Raw genomic sequence first — 13,499 nt, 5'->3', positions numbered from 1 at the left:
ATTTGCAAAATCATTAGAGATTCATCCATCCATCTTTATAAAATATTAGCTGTGGTATTAGTTTCCTGTTAGAAAGTTTAGAAACTCCCAAGTACCACCGTACACGCAGCGCTAATTCTCTCTTCCTCCTCCGGTCTTTATTGTAGCATTTTTATCTTTATCGTTACCCCCTTGCTAAAGAGTGCATAACATAACATTGTGCTTATTGACCACGTAACCAGAAGTTCAACGCGGTTTACAAAATGTTATAAAAGTAAACATGTTACATGAAATAAGATGATTCGTTAAACAGTCAAATATTTAGAAAAAAAGATAGGTCTTCAATTGGTTTCTAAAATGGCCATAGGAATGGGTAGTAAGCAACAATATTCAGAATTCGTTGTCATGAAGAGCTGCCTGAGATGCCAAAGTATGATTCAGAAATTTCTTACTCCTGCAACCCTGGACTGATGGAAAATTAAACAAAGGATGAGTTCTTCTACTATGTCTGTATGATGCAAAAGAAAATCTATTGCTAAGTAAGAAGGAGCTGTGCCATAAACAGCCTAGTTTAAACAATACCCAGGCCTCCATTGGCAGCCAATCCCTCATCGAATTACATATAAAATTCCTTTAATTTCCTTTAAACCCATGAACACCAAAGAACTTGCCTTCATTCATAAGCTCCTCATCCCTCATGATCCTTCGAGAACCTTAAGATCAGCATCTCAGCACCTTCTTCATATCCCATCTTTAAAAATCATTAGAACTCGTAGGGCTTCTTCATTCGCAACTACAGTCCCTACAATTTGGAACTCGTTACCTTCACATTTGAGGTCTGAGCAAAACTTAGATAAATTTAAGGGAAACCTTAAAAGTTTCCTCAAGAAAGATGCCTATGAATGCTAATTGATCTCTGGGTCCACCCTTGACGATTTCTGTATTAATCCCATTCAATATTGATATGACTACTCCCACTGCCCTCTTGTTTTTAACCTTATTGTACTCTTTTTCTTTTTTTAAATTGTATTTCCCCCTACTATCCTTTTGTTTTCATGTAAGTTATGTCTTGTCATTAACAAGTATGTTAATTGTTCCCCATTTTAAGTTTTTAATTGTTAAACGCTTAGAATTTATGATTAGCGTTTCATCAAATTTTAAGAAAATTGAACTTGAAACTTTATTTTTGTCTAATCTCATTCTGCTTTTATTCCCTCTTTTTCAGTGTGTCTTATTTTCTATCTGTGCTAACAGTGTTTCTGCTTTGTTACTTAATCTCTTCTTTTTCTCTGTCTAGTCTCATCATTCATTTACTGTTTTCTTCTCCTTTCTCCATCCCTCTTTTCCAGTCTCAACATTCATTTTCTCCATTGTTTTCTGTCCATTTTTCTCACGGCTCTCATTTTCAGTCGACTTTATTCTCCTATCCCTGTCCCTCCATCCATTTTCCTCAATGCTTTCTTTATCTCGTATTTCTTTGGCATTTGTTGAGTGGAGAATCACTATAAAAGATACCTCAGGCCAGTATCTGGACTGCACAGAGCACCAAGCTTCCCTGGGCTTCTATCTTCGTGTCTATCTGTAGACTCTCCCCAGGCTGAATTGTTGTTATTTTAAATAGACCAAAATGCCTAGAGAAAAGCGAGCCCGTGACCTTTGCTTTGAGTTGTCAGCTGAGCCTTTGTAAAACATAATTCAATTGCAACAGGCCATGAAGTGGCTGTGAGTGGTAAACCCACTGAAATCAATTTACTCACACAGCATTGGCAAGCAGTAATTACAGAATAATAACAAAAATACACAGTCATCCAGCTCCCATTTCCACTCCCACTGCACGGGAAACCCACAACACACACCACAAGACTACGGTAGCTCTCTCCCTCCCTGTTTTCTGTGTATATAAGCAAGTGCTCTCTCATCACTCTCTCTCTCGCTTCTTGTTTGGTGTTGGTTTTTTTGCCTTACTTTTGCATATATGCAAAAGAAAATATACACATACATCTGATATATGAGGGGTGATCCATAATTTATCTATCTCAGTAGGAAGGAAAAGAGCGTTCAAAAAATTTGTTTTATTTTTTCAATATAGCCCTCAGATAACTCTATGCACTTCATTCACTTTTCCTGCAATGACTTGAACCCCTTTGAAAAGAATTCTTCTGTTTGACCTTCAAACCACGATGTCACAGCTTCTTTGACATTTTCATCACTTGAAAACTGTTGTCCATGGAGAGATGTCTTCAAAACTTGGAACTGGAAATAATCTGAGGAAGCCAGGTCAGGAATGTAGGGTGGATAGTTCAACTGCTGAAACCCACATTCTCGGATGGCAGCCTGCGATTGTTGAGACATGTGCACCAGCGCATTGCCGTGAAGAAGCAGAACGCCTGCTGTGAGTTTTCCTCATCTTTTCTCCTTGATTGACTCCCGCAAAATTATCATTGTGTTGGTGTAACTCTCCCCAGTTATAGTTGTCTTGTGTGGCATGAACTCTAGAAGCAAAAGTCCTTCATCACCCTAGAAGAAGTTGCCATGACCTTGCCTGCAGATTTTTCTGTCTTGAACTTTTTTGGGGTGGGGGATGACTTGTGATTCCAATGCATTGACTCCATTTTGGACACAGGATCTATGTGATAGACCCAAGTCTCATCTCCAGTCACCAAACAATGAAAAAAAATGCACTTGGTCTTCACCTTCAAGTTCTCCTGACAGCACTAGAGCCTTGTGGCCTTCTGACATGGTGTCAGCATTCTTGGAACCCATGTTTCATGTTTATTAAAATTTGATGCAAATGCTTATAACAGTTTCAAAGCGAATTACAAATGTAAAAAAAGGGGTACTAAAAAACGTTTCACACATATTAACAAAAAAATAGACAGACTAACAAAACAATAGGGAAAAGGGGGTAGAACTCCAAAATTTTTTGAGAAAGATAACATTGAAGGGTCAAACAATGTGGAGGGGCTAAAAGCAGAGGTATATTTGTTTAATAAAAAAAAGACCTCTAAAATTAAGTTTGATTGGCGAATTTTAATTTCCGAAGGCATCTCTAACGAGAAACGTTTTCAAAAAACTTTTAAACTTATCTAGTGCAGATTCTCCTCTAATATATCCTGGCAAAGAATTCCATAATTGAGACGCAGCTATTGAGAATATTTCAGTTCATCTTGTGCCAATAACTCTAAGAGATGGTACTGAAAAAAGGTTTTGGTCAGATGACCGCAGAGTTCTGGTAGGCAGATTAGATTGGCGGATCGTAAATGAAAGTAATGCTATTTTGTAGGCGATACGATGGGGTATTGGCAACCAATGTGCATCTTGCACTAACCCACGTGACCATGGACACTACTGCCCAAGTACTAAGTTAGATTATGAGCCTACCAGGACGGAGAGGGAAACGTACCCGACTACTATTCAATGTATTGCAAACCACTGTGGGTAAATGTCTTCATGAAAGGTGGTTAATAAATAATAGAAGACCTGCCAACATTATGTGAAATTCATCTTGGGACATTTCTGTGCTGGCTGGCATGAAAGCACATATATTTGTGAATTGGACATTGCTCGAAGTAAAGTCTGAGCCTCTGGATATCATAGGAGTCAGGTTTGTAGGAGCTATAAGAACATAAGAACATAAGCAGTGCCTCCGCTGGGTCAGACCACAGGTCCATCCCGCGGCGGCCCAAAACAGGTCAAGACCTGTCTGAATCATCAGAAGGGGCTCCCTTGCCACCTTGGTTTCCCATTTAAGTCCTGCCTTCCTATCGAAGTCCTAGCCCTCCGGTCTTGCACATGCACGACCAGGTTAGTTTATAGGTATCTGAACACTCCAGTATGGAGCACACTCATTGATGCTGTCTAGGGAGGGGCCATTGCCATTGTGTTTAACATCCCTATTTATTTTGAAACATTGGTTCCTATGCAATACCCCTGCAGATCACACATGCCCTTGAGATTAAGAACATAAGAACAATGCTCTATCTAGCCTAGTATTCTCTTTCCACAGTGGCCAATCCAGGTTATAAATACCTGCCAAAAAAACAGCAAAACCCCCAAATAGCAACATTCCATTGTTTCCAATCCCAGGGCAAGCAGTGGCTGTCTTCATTTCTCTCTCTATAGCAGACTATGGACTTTTCCTTCAGGAACTTGCCAAACCACTGTTGCAACATCCTCTGGCGATGAGTTCCAGAGCATTCTTTGAGTGAAAAAATATTTCCTCCTATTTGTTTTAAAAGTATTTCCATGTAAATTTCATGGATGTCCCCTGCTCTTTATACTTTTTGAAAGAGTGAAAAATCAATTCACTTTTACCCATTCTACATCACTCAGGATTTTACAGCCCTCAGTCGTATCCCCCCGAGCTGTCTTTTCCAAGCATAAAAGCACTAACCTCTTTAGCCTTTCCTCATGCTATAAGAGTTCCTTCCCTTTTATCGCTATTGTTCCCTCTCTTCCTATTGGGAAGGTAACAGAAAATTTATTGGGGGCAGGTACTTCTACTTGGAAACCCATGGGGATATGGATGTTCCCCTGGGGTCTGCACTGTCAACATGTTTGCTTAATATCTATATGCAGCCTTTGAAGCAAATCTTATGTGACCGTGGTCTAGATTTCCAAATGTACATTCAGTGGTGTAGCGAGGGAGATTGGTGCCTGGTATTACCACGCCATGAGCCCCCCCCCCCACTCTTCTCTGCCACTTGGGTGCCCCCCACCCCACGTGTACCTCTTAAAATACTTGCCCGTGCGAGTAGCATCTTCCACCAGCCTTGGCTCCCTTCTGATGTCACATCCTGCTTGTGGGAGCAGGATGTGACGTCAGAAGGGAGCTGAGGCCAGCATGAACAACAAGTGGAAAAATGTTACTTACGCCAGCGAATATTTCAAGAGGTATGTGGGGGTGCAGAAAGGAGAAGAGGTGCCAGCACACCCCCATCCCCCATGAAGAAGGCACCTGGGGCAGTCAATCCCACCCCCACCCCTGCTTACAACGCCACTGTGTACTGTACACTGATTTTCAACTATTTTTTTCCAGTGCAAGCTGTTATGGCTGCAGCTCAAGCTATTTTAATGAAATATATGTCTGTGGTACAGTAGTAGATAGATTGGTTCTAAATTTTAATAAAGACTATCTCTTTTGGGTTGAAAGATCAGTCATTCCACAAGCTGCTTTTCAGTTAGATGCTAATGTTTCTGCTAACTGCCAGTTTCCACACCTCTAAAAGTAGTAAGTCTAACCAGATTTCAAGCTTATCACGCATGACCAGACAAGGAAGGTACTGCGGCTGCCTTGTATAAGCTGTACTTGTGGCCCTTTAAAATATATTTTGCTGCCTAACGACTATTGAATTTGATATCATCTTTAGACCTCATTAATTTGGATTATCATTTTTTCCGTACGATAATGCATGAATAAGGCAGCAGAACTTGGACAAATATCACCTGGACAATAAACTGCAATTCACATATGGTAGGATTTTGTGGAACAATATCTTATTTATTTACATTTAGCAAAACATCTGTGCTCCATGATTGAGGCAATTTACATTTTCAAATCAACCAGCCTCACAGTATATCAATATCATAATGCCAAAATAGAACCTTTCCAATGTGAATAATACAGTTCATCCAACACCCACAGATCCATCCAATCTTATTCTATTATGCAACCAGCCACTTCAATGCATTCTTCTGCAAACATACACCTTTGAAAAGGTCTCTTTTTAAACCCCAAGTCCAACAAAAGAGGTATAAATAATCTGCAACACAGTAGATGAATGGAAACATGAGCGGATCAACCTTTATTAAATCCAAAATACCCACCATGGACCACGTTTTGACCCAAATAAGGGCTGTACCGGGGGGTTTCTATCAATACACTTGTAATTGGTCAGAAGCACTTTAAAACCTTGGTAATCTTCTTTCTTGTAAATCCACATTCCATTCCTGAACAAGTGGGGTTCAGGTATTTTGGATTTAATAAAAGGTCGATTTTATCAGATTTGGGATCCACTCTTGTTTCAATTCATCTTTTTAAACCCCATCATAATGCAACATCAGTTCTCTCTATTCACTGCCCTGATACTTGGTTTCTGCCTTTCACTATTTGAGGCCCTCGAAATAGATCAGAGGATCTCAACCCAGTACTTGAGCACACCAAGTTTCCAAGTTTATTACAACATAGATATACCGTCTATCAAAATGATAAAGAGGTTTACAATCAGTAAAAGAATTTAAAAATAAAACCAATATAAAAGAAAAATCCACCACATAATCTGTAAATGTGGAGGAGGGTGAAGGAAGATAACATTGAGACAGACATGATTAGGGAGGAAGGAACAAGAGGTGGTAATAAAATACATCGAGATAAAATACAATACAAAGGAGGGAGGGGTGGATAGAACAAAGGGAGCTAATTCGCCTCTAAGGAGGCGGTTAGCGTAAATCATCTGAGTTGATTGGATGAACATGAAAAGAAATGGACTTTTAGATGAAGTATCGAAGGCATCCTTGAATAGAAAGGTTTTAAGTTTTGATTTGAATAGAGTAAGGGATGATTCTTGCTTTAAATGCAGAGTTTCAAGTTTATTTGGGTCTTGATATACTGCTTTTATAAACAAAGCAGTTTCCAATTTATACAAAGTATTAAAAATTTTTTTTAAATATAAAATAGAGGGAACAAATACACAATTATGATACGGACATAACATGATATACTGCTTAAAATCAAAGAAAGAGGAGGCAAAAAAACAAAAGGAGTAAAGGGGATCTTTAATGTAAGACCTGATGTCAGAGGAAGAGTATTCCAAAGTGAAGGAGCTCTAACTGAGAAAATGGAATTTCTAGTGGTATTATAGAAAATTTTGCAGATAGAGGGAATGACCAAAGATCTTGATAACTGGAACGCAGTGTACGGGTAGAAGCATAGGGAATTAAATGTTTATCTATGAATGTGGGAATGTGGTGGTGTTTGGTTTTATAGGTGAGAAGTAAGATTTTAAATGTGATACAATGAGGGATGGGAAGCCAGTGGGCATTACTTAGAAGAGGAGTGAAGTGGTCAAATATTTTTGCGCGGTAGATGAGTTTGACTGCGGTGTTTTTCAAAATTTGTAATCTGCGTGACTCTTTTTGATTTATACCACACTGCAATTCCTGTGGCTCACTGGCTAATGTTGAGTCTTGACAGGCAGTACCCATAGGCAGTTATTAAAAGCTGGGTTTGATGTAGCAACCCTCCAGGGACAGCTGCTTAAGTTTTTGCCCAGGTGGAAGTGCCCAAAGATGGTTACTAATGCCTGAGCCAAGGACGCTGAGATCACAGAATCATTAGTTAAGATACAACAAACGGGAATATTTTACAATATGTACGGACCAAAAATTCATGCTTCTCGATAGCTGGACCATTGATGTGGAATGCATTGTCTAGTACCTTATGCTTATGTAGAAATCTATTGCAATTTATAAAGTTGCTTAAGACCCATCTGTTTGTTCAAGCTTTTCTAAGCTAATATCCTGCTTTTTAAGTTAATATTTTCTTCTGAATATCATCTTTTTTTAAGGTTATCAGATTTGTACTGCTTTATTGAAGTAATGTAGTAGATGAGTGGGTGAGATGTAATTTATAAGTTAATATGAGTAGTTGAGAAGTAATTTGGAAGTTGACATCGTATAATCTTAAGATTTTTCCTGATGTATATGATTTTTAAGATGTTTAAATCATGAAATATGTATGTGATATTGTGAGCTGCCTTGGATAAAGGCGGATTAAAAATGTTTTAAATAAATAAATATATTTCAGTTACCCTAACTTAAACCGTACGCATAAAAAGTTTGGAATTGTCAGCAGCCAAGTAACCCATTTTGGTCCAGTTTATTTCTAGATTCTGCAACACCTCTGCTCATTAGTTAGATTGCAACTTGTAACCCTGGTGCAGAAGGCTAAAATTAAACAGCATGATATGAATAGCTAAACATTAATGGTGTGATAGCACCTCAAGCAACACAATTATGAACACGAAAATCCAAGCTTACGTCCATGTGATCTATTTCTCATCTTTAACCGAATAACTGAGTGCCAGCAGAGTATGAGTGGGGGTGCTGGAAAGTTCCCAGCCCAACCAAGAAGATCATGACGTGGATATGGTTCAATCAATCTGAAACAAATGTCAAAACATAGAAATTTGTTTTTGCAAATTGGCACCTAACAAAATAAGATAACACTCTTTTCAGGTACAGTGGCAAAATAATGCTCAGAATTTGGGCTGAGAACTTTTCAGCATCCCCTTGTATGTAAAGGCCTAAGGTTTCCCATATTTATTGCTATTATTTTTGATTAACCTAAGGCATCGTAGAAAACTGAAGGAATGGCACAATCCATTCTTGGTAAGCACACCTCTATGGGAGGTGCTGAAATGTATTTTTCTGAAACAAATAGAACGACCACTAGTGAGTTCTAGAAGATCCAACAGAAAGGAGGTTGCAAGGGTCCCCCCAATCTTTCTCTTTCCCTTTTCCCCGACCTCTTGTAGGAATCTGTGGAAGGGATACCAAGAATGTTCTGATCTCATTGTGTCCAAAACCCATTAGTTGGGTGCAGGGAATTCCATGATTCAACAAGGAAACCATAAATGGAGAGCTAGCAGGGATCCACTGATTGAAAAAAAGATTGAGAAGGAAAAGAAAAATGTGGGCAGAGACCCCCAGATTCCTGCAGGAAAGGACCAGAGGAGCCACAACCATGAAGAAAAGTGCCAGCATGGATTCCCAGAACCCACCTTCAAAGATCCAGAGGAACTACGGTATCCATTTGGTGCAGTCCTTAGCTGCTTCTCTGGTCATCCCTGAAGCCTTCCTCTGGCTACCAATTGTGCTTTCTGCTGAGCAGTTAACAGAAGAGGAAGAAAGAGTAGGGGAAAATGAGTAATGGGGAAAGAGTATGGGGGTGAGTGAATGGGTAAGTGGGGGGGGAACTAACAATGGATAGAGGACAAGCAAGTGGGAGAATGAAAGTGGAGTGGGGTGGCAAGGGACAGCAAGCAGAAAGCAGGGAAGTGTGGAATCAGGTGGGGAAAAGGGAGAGACTATGGACAACTAGAAAAGGTACAAGAGAATAAGGGTGATCCTATAATTCATATCCTCCTGAGACACCTCTTCACATAGAGATTAAAAGCAACCCCTGTTCAGCCTAAAGCCCTCTCTTTGCATACACAACCACCCACTCACAAGTCAATTGAAGATATATACCATTATGTGCAGGTCATAGAGTTGTCAAACATATTTGTTGAAGTTGCTGTGCAATTCTAAATTTTGTTTGTAAGGACTGGAGTATTGTAAGGGGAAGCATCCTAGCTCTGTGCTGGGAAACTGGGAATTTGTATAAAAAAAACTGGAGGCACGAGAGATTCTGTCACATTCTGGATAGACTCCAGACTTCGCGCCCATAAAAAAAAAATATATGGGTTCAATGATGCTACCAAACCATCATAATGATATTTTTACTGAATGGTTGAAACTGACCAGAGGCTTTTTAATGTATAGAAGACTCCCAGAACTTTTTTTTGTTCTGTCTTTTAAAAAAAATGGTGAAGGCTATACTCTGGGGAAGACATGATGTGGATATGGGATGTGTAGAATGGCATCTAGTTTGTCACCCCAAATTCTGTTGTTTAGAGACATCGTGATAACACAGGACCAATTTTCAGATTCTGATTTGGTGTTAGGAAAGCATTATTGATGGGGGTGGGAAGAGGGAGAGAGAAGCTGGTACCAGAGAATGAAATGAGCAAATTGGGCAGGGATAGGGTTACCATATGGCTCCAGAAAAAGGATACGGATTGAGACTTCTGGGTTTTACTTCTATTGAAAGTCCCTCATCATTCCATGTACCCTTCCACCACTAATCCCTGTCAAGAACTGAGGGGAAAGGGATCAGCAATTATGTGTTTTACCTAAGATGCCATTTTCCTTAGGCATGGCCCTGCAAAGCTACATTTCTAAGAAGAAAGGACAAACTCCTTCCCTGTGTCTTGAAAGGAAGTCATTTATGTTCCCTTTAGCATTCCTGATTGTTTGGAAGAGTTGACCCCTATGCTGATTTTTTCAAACAAAGCCACAGCAATTAATGTTAAGCTTTCTTTTCTTTATCTTGTGGTTGGTGGCAGAAGACCAGAACAAGTGTGCAAAGTTTGCCCTTCTTGGAAAGATAACTCTCAAAGCAAAATGGGTCTCCAGTGGGTCCAGGTTTATTTACGTATTATAGGAGGAAGTGCTTTTAACTTTCTATGATTTTGGAGTGGACCTTCTGAATAAGGACTTGCTATACAAGCTCAGGTCCTCAGGACCACGCTCACACCGGCAAAGATCCAGGACCAAAGGTCTGACCCAGTAAGCTCGTTCTTACAAAGCCCAGTAGCTCGTTCTTACAGTGGCAAATCTAGGTCACTAGTACCTGGCCAAAACCCAAGGAATAGCAATATTCCATTCTACAGATTCACCTAAATATTTCATTGTTTAACTGTAAGTTTACTGTGAATTTGTCTGTCCCATATCAAAAGCTGTATGCAATGCACCATTCCAAGATTTCTCACTTGTCATACAACAGAGCAAAAATATTTTCAGATTCTAGTGTCATCTCCGTTACAGCAACACAAAATCCCTTCAATGCCAGATTCTTGAAGCAACACAAAAACCAGCAAATATACTACTCAGCAAGCTATACAGCAAACGGAATCTATAGCCAGCAGACCTGCAACATTTTCAGTTGGGGCTGGAAGCAGCAGTTATTTGGGGGGGGGGGGGGGGGGAGCAGAAATAAGGACCGATTGTGAGGATTTCAAAAACTTGACTTGCAGGCACTGATGTTTATAAAGGAAATGCAAGTTTGCTATCTACACTCCTCCCTCCGTATTTGCGGTGGTTAAGGGCGGGACATAATCGCGAATACAGAAAAACCGCAAATAACTTTTTATATGTTCTTTGAGGTTTTTTTTGTAACAGCCACCATTATTACTATTGAAATCGCGAATAACAAACAATGGTGGGAGACCTAACCTGTTCCTGAAGGAGAGGCAATATTGGTGAAGAAAGCAGCGATTTTCAGGCTGATAGCGGGCAAGTAGCGTTCTACTCTGTACACGCTGGAAAACAGCGATTTTGAGGGTGAAAGCACGGAAGCAGCAATTTTCTGAATGAAAGCTGGTAAGCACCAAACCTTTTTTTAATTGGTCAGTACAGGTACTTTACTCATGATGTAATTTTTTGGGGAGCTGAAACCGTGAATATGGAGGGAGAAGTGTACACCAAATTTTTTTATGCGACTTGCCAGTGGTTGAGAACCACTGCTGTAGTCATAAAAGGAACAATACTAAATCAGGTCCAGTAGGGGGCGCTCCCAGGAGCTTTTACTATAGATACACAACGTAACCTAAAAGGATATTACAAGGCAAAAAAAAAATTTAGATAAATTTAAGGGAATTCTAAAGCGTTACCTAGACTGTTAATCAGACTTGGTTATAGCCAGAGTGGTTCAATAATTCTTAGTCCCTATTTTTCCTATTGTGATTTACCTTCTATGTACTCTTTACTCATAATTTGTAGTTCTCCCAGTTTTCCTATTATTTTATGTTGGTCAAGTACAGTTTGTTTATTGGCTCCCCCTTTTTAATACAAATTGTAAAACGCTTAGAAGCCTTGATTTGCGCTTTATCAAAATTTTAATAAACTTGAAACTTGACTTGAAAAGATTTTCTTCCCTCTTATGTCTATGGAAATCTAACATTTATAAATCGAATCCTAAGAGCAAAAGATAATAAAAAAAATAAAATCCCCAATGCTGGCTCAAAGAGGAGATGGTGCAGTCCCAAAAGACTAACCTCACTTCCAGAGCCTTGGCACGCCTCCAAAAATCAGAAGCAGGGAAAGGTTAAAGATAACCGTATACTTCATTCATTCAAGTCTAAATAAAATAACAAGCTCTCGGGGCGAGGAAGAACAATCAAACAGAGATGGCTGTTCAAGCCCGAACACGCATTTCACTGTTGCTGTTTCCTGGAAGGGTCACATTCCCAAGTCTCCTCAGTTGAGGAATCCAGCTCAATTCATATATACTTATTCATATGCAAAGCTATAAAAACATATCTAATCATCACAGCATATATATCACATCTTGAATCTCTAAGCAAGGCAGTCTGCGACTGCAGCATGTCAACTCTCTGTTTCAAAATATAGAAGGAAGAAGTCATTTTATAGGGTTTAATTCATCGTTAACACAACAAGCTTATCTTCTTCTTTGGCTGTATTATCACATCTGATGGGCTACTTTCTCAGATCCATTCCTTCCACGATTATACGTTTTTAGATTTGCATACATATAAATATGCATAAGTTGGGCTGGTTTGGAAACTACATTTTTAAACTCTTTTAATGGTTCTTCCTCCCAAGTGGCTTCTCTAGAACATGGAAATATCCCCTTAGTACTGAGAGTTGGGGGGGGAGGAAGGGATGTTCTGCTGTTCAGAATTCAATTGGTCTTCAATCTTCTAAAGTCAGAATGAGGAAGAAATAAATCCAGCAGTTGTTACGTTCTGATAATTCCAGCGCGTTGCCTTGCAAGCTGGGAAGCTGGTGCATGAAATCGCTAACCCATAGTGCGTCTATGGTGCAGATGCACCGTGCTCCACAGTTCATTAAAATTCCCCAGAAATTAAAGCTGTTAAGTGTTATATTTATTGTTAATTTATTTGGATATATTGTTACACTTATTGTAAATTTGAAAATGAATAAAGAATTTTTTTAAAAAAGCTGTTAAGACTGCTTTGTTTGTGTTTAGAAGTTGGGGGTAACAAGCTGGAATTCATAATCTCCTTAGCAAATTTACCCTTCGCTATCCACTACTGATCCTGGAGTGTTTGCAAATTCAACTTTGGCGTAAAGAACTTTGTTAAAAAAAAGAGTGGGTGTTAGAAAGAGAGGGTAGGCAGGAGGACACAGTGGATCTAGTGTTAAGAAAGAAGAGGGAGAGAAAGGTAAACAGAGAAAGGAAGAGGGAAGGGTTTGGGAAGAAGCAGGAAGCAAAAGCCACCCAGTCTTTATAGCACTGTCCCGCAAACTTTATTGAGCTGCAGCACACTAAACATAGCGGCTGTGGCTCAAGGCATACGGAAATCACGGACATCGTCCCGCCCTCATTTGCAGATGCGCGAATGCGCTCCAGATGGACCCTGAGATGCCAGGGCCGGGGAGGGGGGGGGGGGCAGCAGGGAAGAGGGCTGGATAGGAGAGGCACGTCCTGTAATCAGCCGGCGCCTCTCCTCCTCCTCAGTGTGCCGTGGCACACCTAAAATCTCAGGAAGCACGCTAGTGTGCCACAGCACACAGTTTGAAATACACTGCTTTATAGGGAGGCTCTGAGCTGCCCTAGACCAGTTGTTAGGTTCAGATGTTCCGTCACTTCTCATCACAGTCTCTCACTGCACCTCTTTAGGCTTCAATTATTAATATGCAATTAAAAAAGGCAG

General features: G+C 39.9%; 2 protein-coding genes across 16 annotated transcripts in view; both read right to left on the bottom strand.

Moving 5' to 3' along the window:
* The window catches only part of LOC117352063 (nitric oxide synthase-interacting protein-like), a 742,171-nt gene that overhangs the window by 556,516 nt on the left and 172,156 nt on the right, over positions 1-13,499 (bottom strand). The gene's annotated exons all lie outside the window — the stretch shown is intronic.
* The window catches only part of SYT7 (synaptotagmin 7), a 425,674-nt gene that overhangs the window by 361,296 nt on the left and 50,879 nt on the right, over positions 1-13,499 (bottom strand). The window contains exon 1 of one of the 15 annotated variants that reach the window (XM_033928078.1): positions 8,017-8,131. The exons of the other annotated variants lie outside the window; for them this stretch is intronic. The gene's annotated coding sequence lies outside the window, so the exon portion shown is untranslated. Of the gene's footprint in view, positions 1-8,016; positions 8,132-13,499 lie in introns of those variants that run through there. 15 annotated transcript variants of the gene reach the window in all.

The sequence above is a fragment of the Geotrypetes seraphini genome, chromosome 19 (assembly GCF_902459505.1).
Source record: "Geotrypetes seraphini chromosome 19, aGeoSer1.1, whole genome shotgun sequence".
Classification (NCBI taxonomy): Eukaryota; Metazoa; Chordata; class Amphibia; order Gymnophiona; family Dermophiidae; genus Geotrypetes; species Geotrypetes seraphini.
This window is presented reverse-complemented; position numbering and strand designations above follow the sequence as displayed.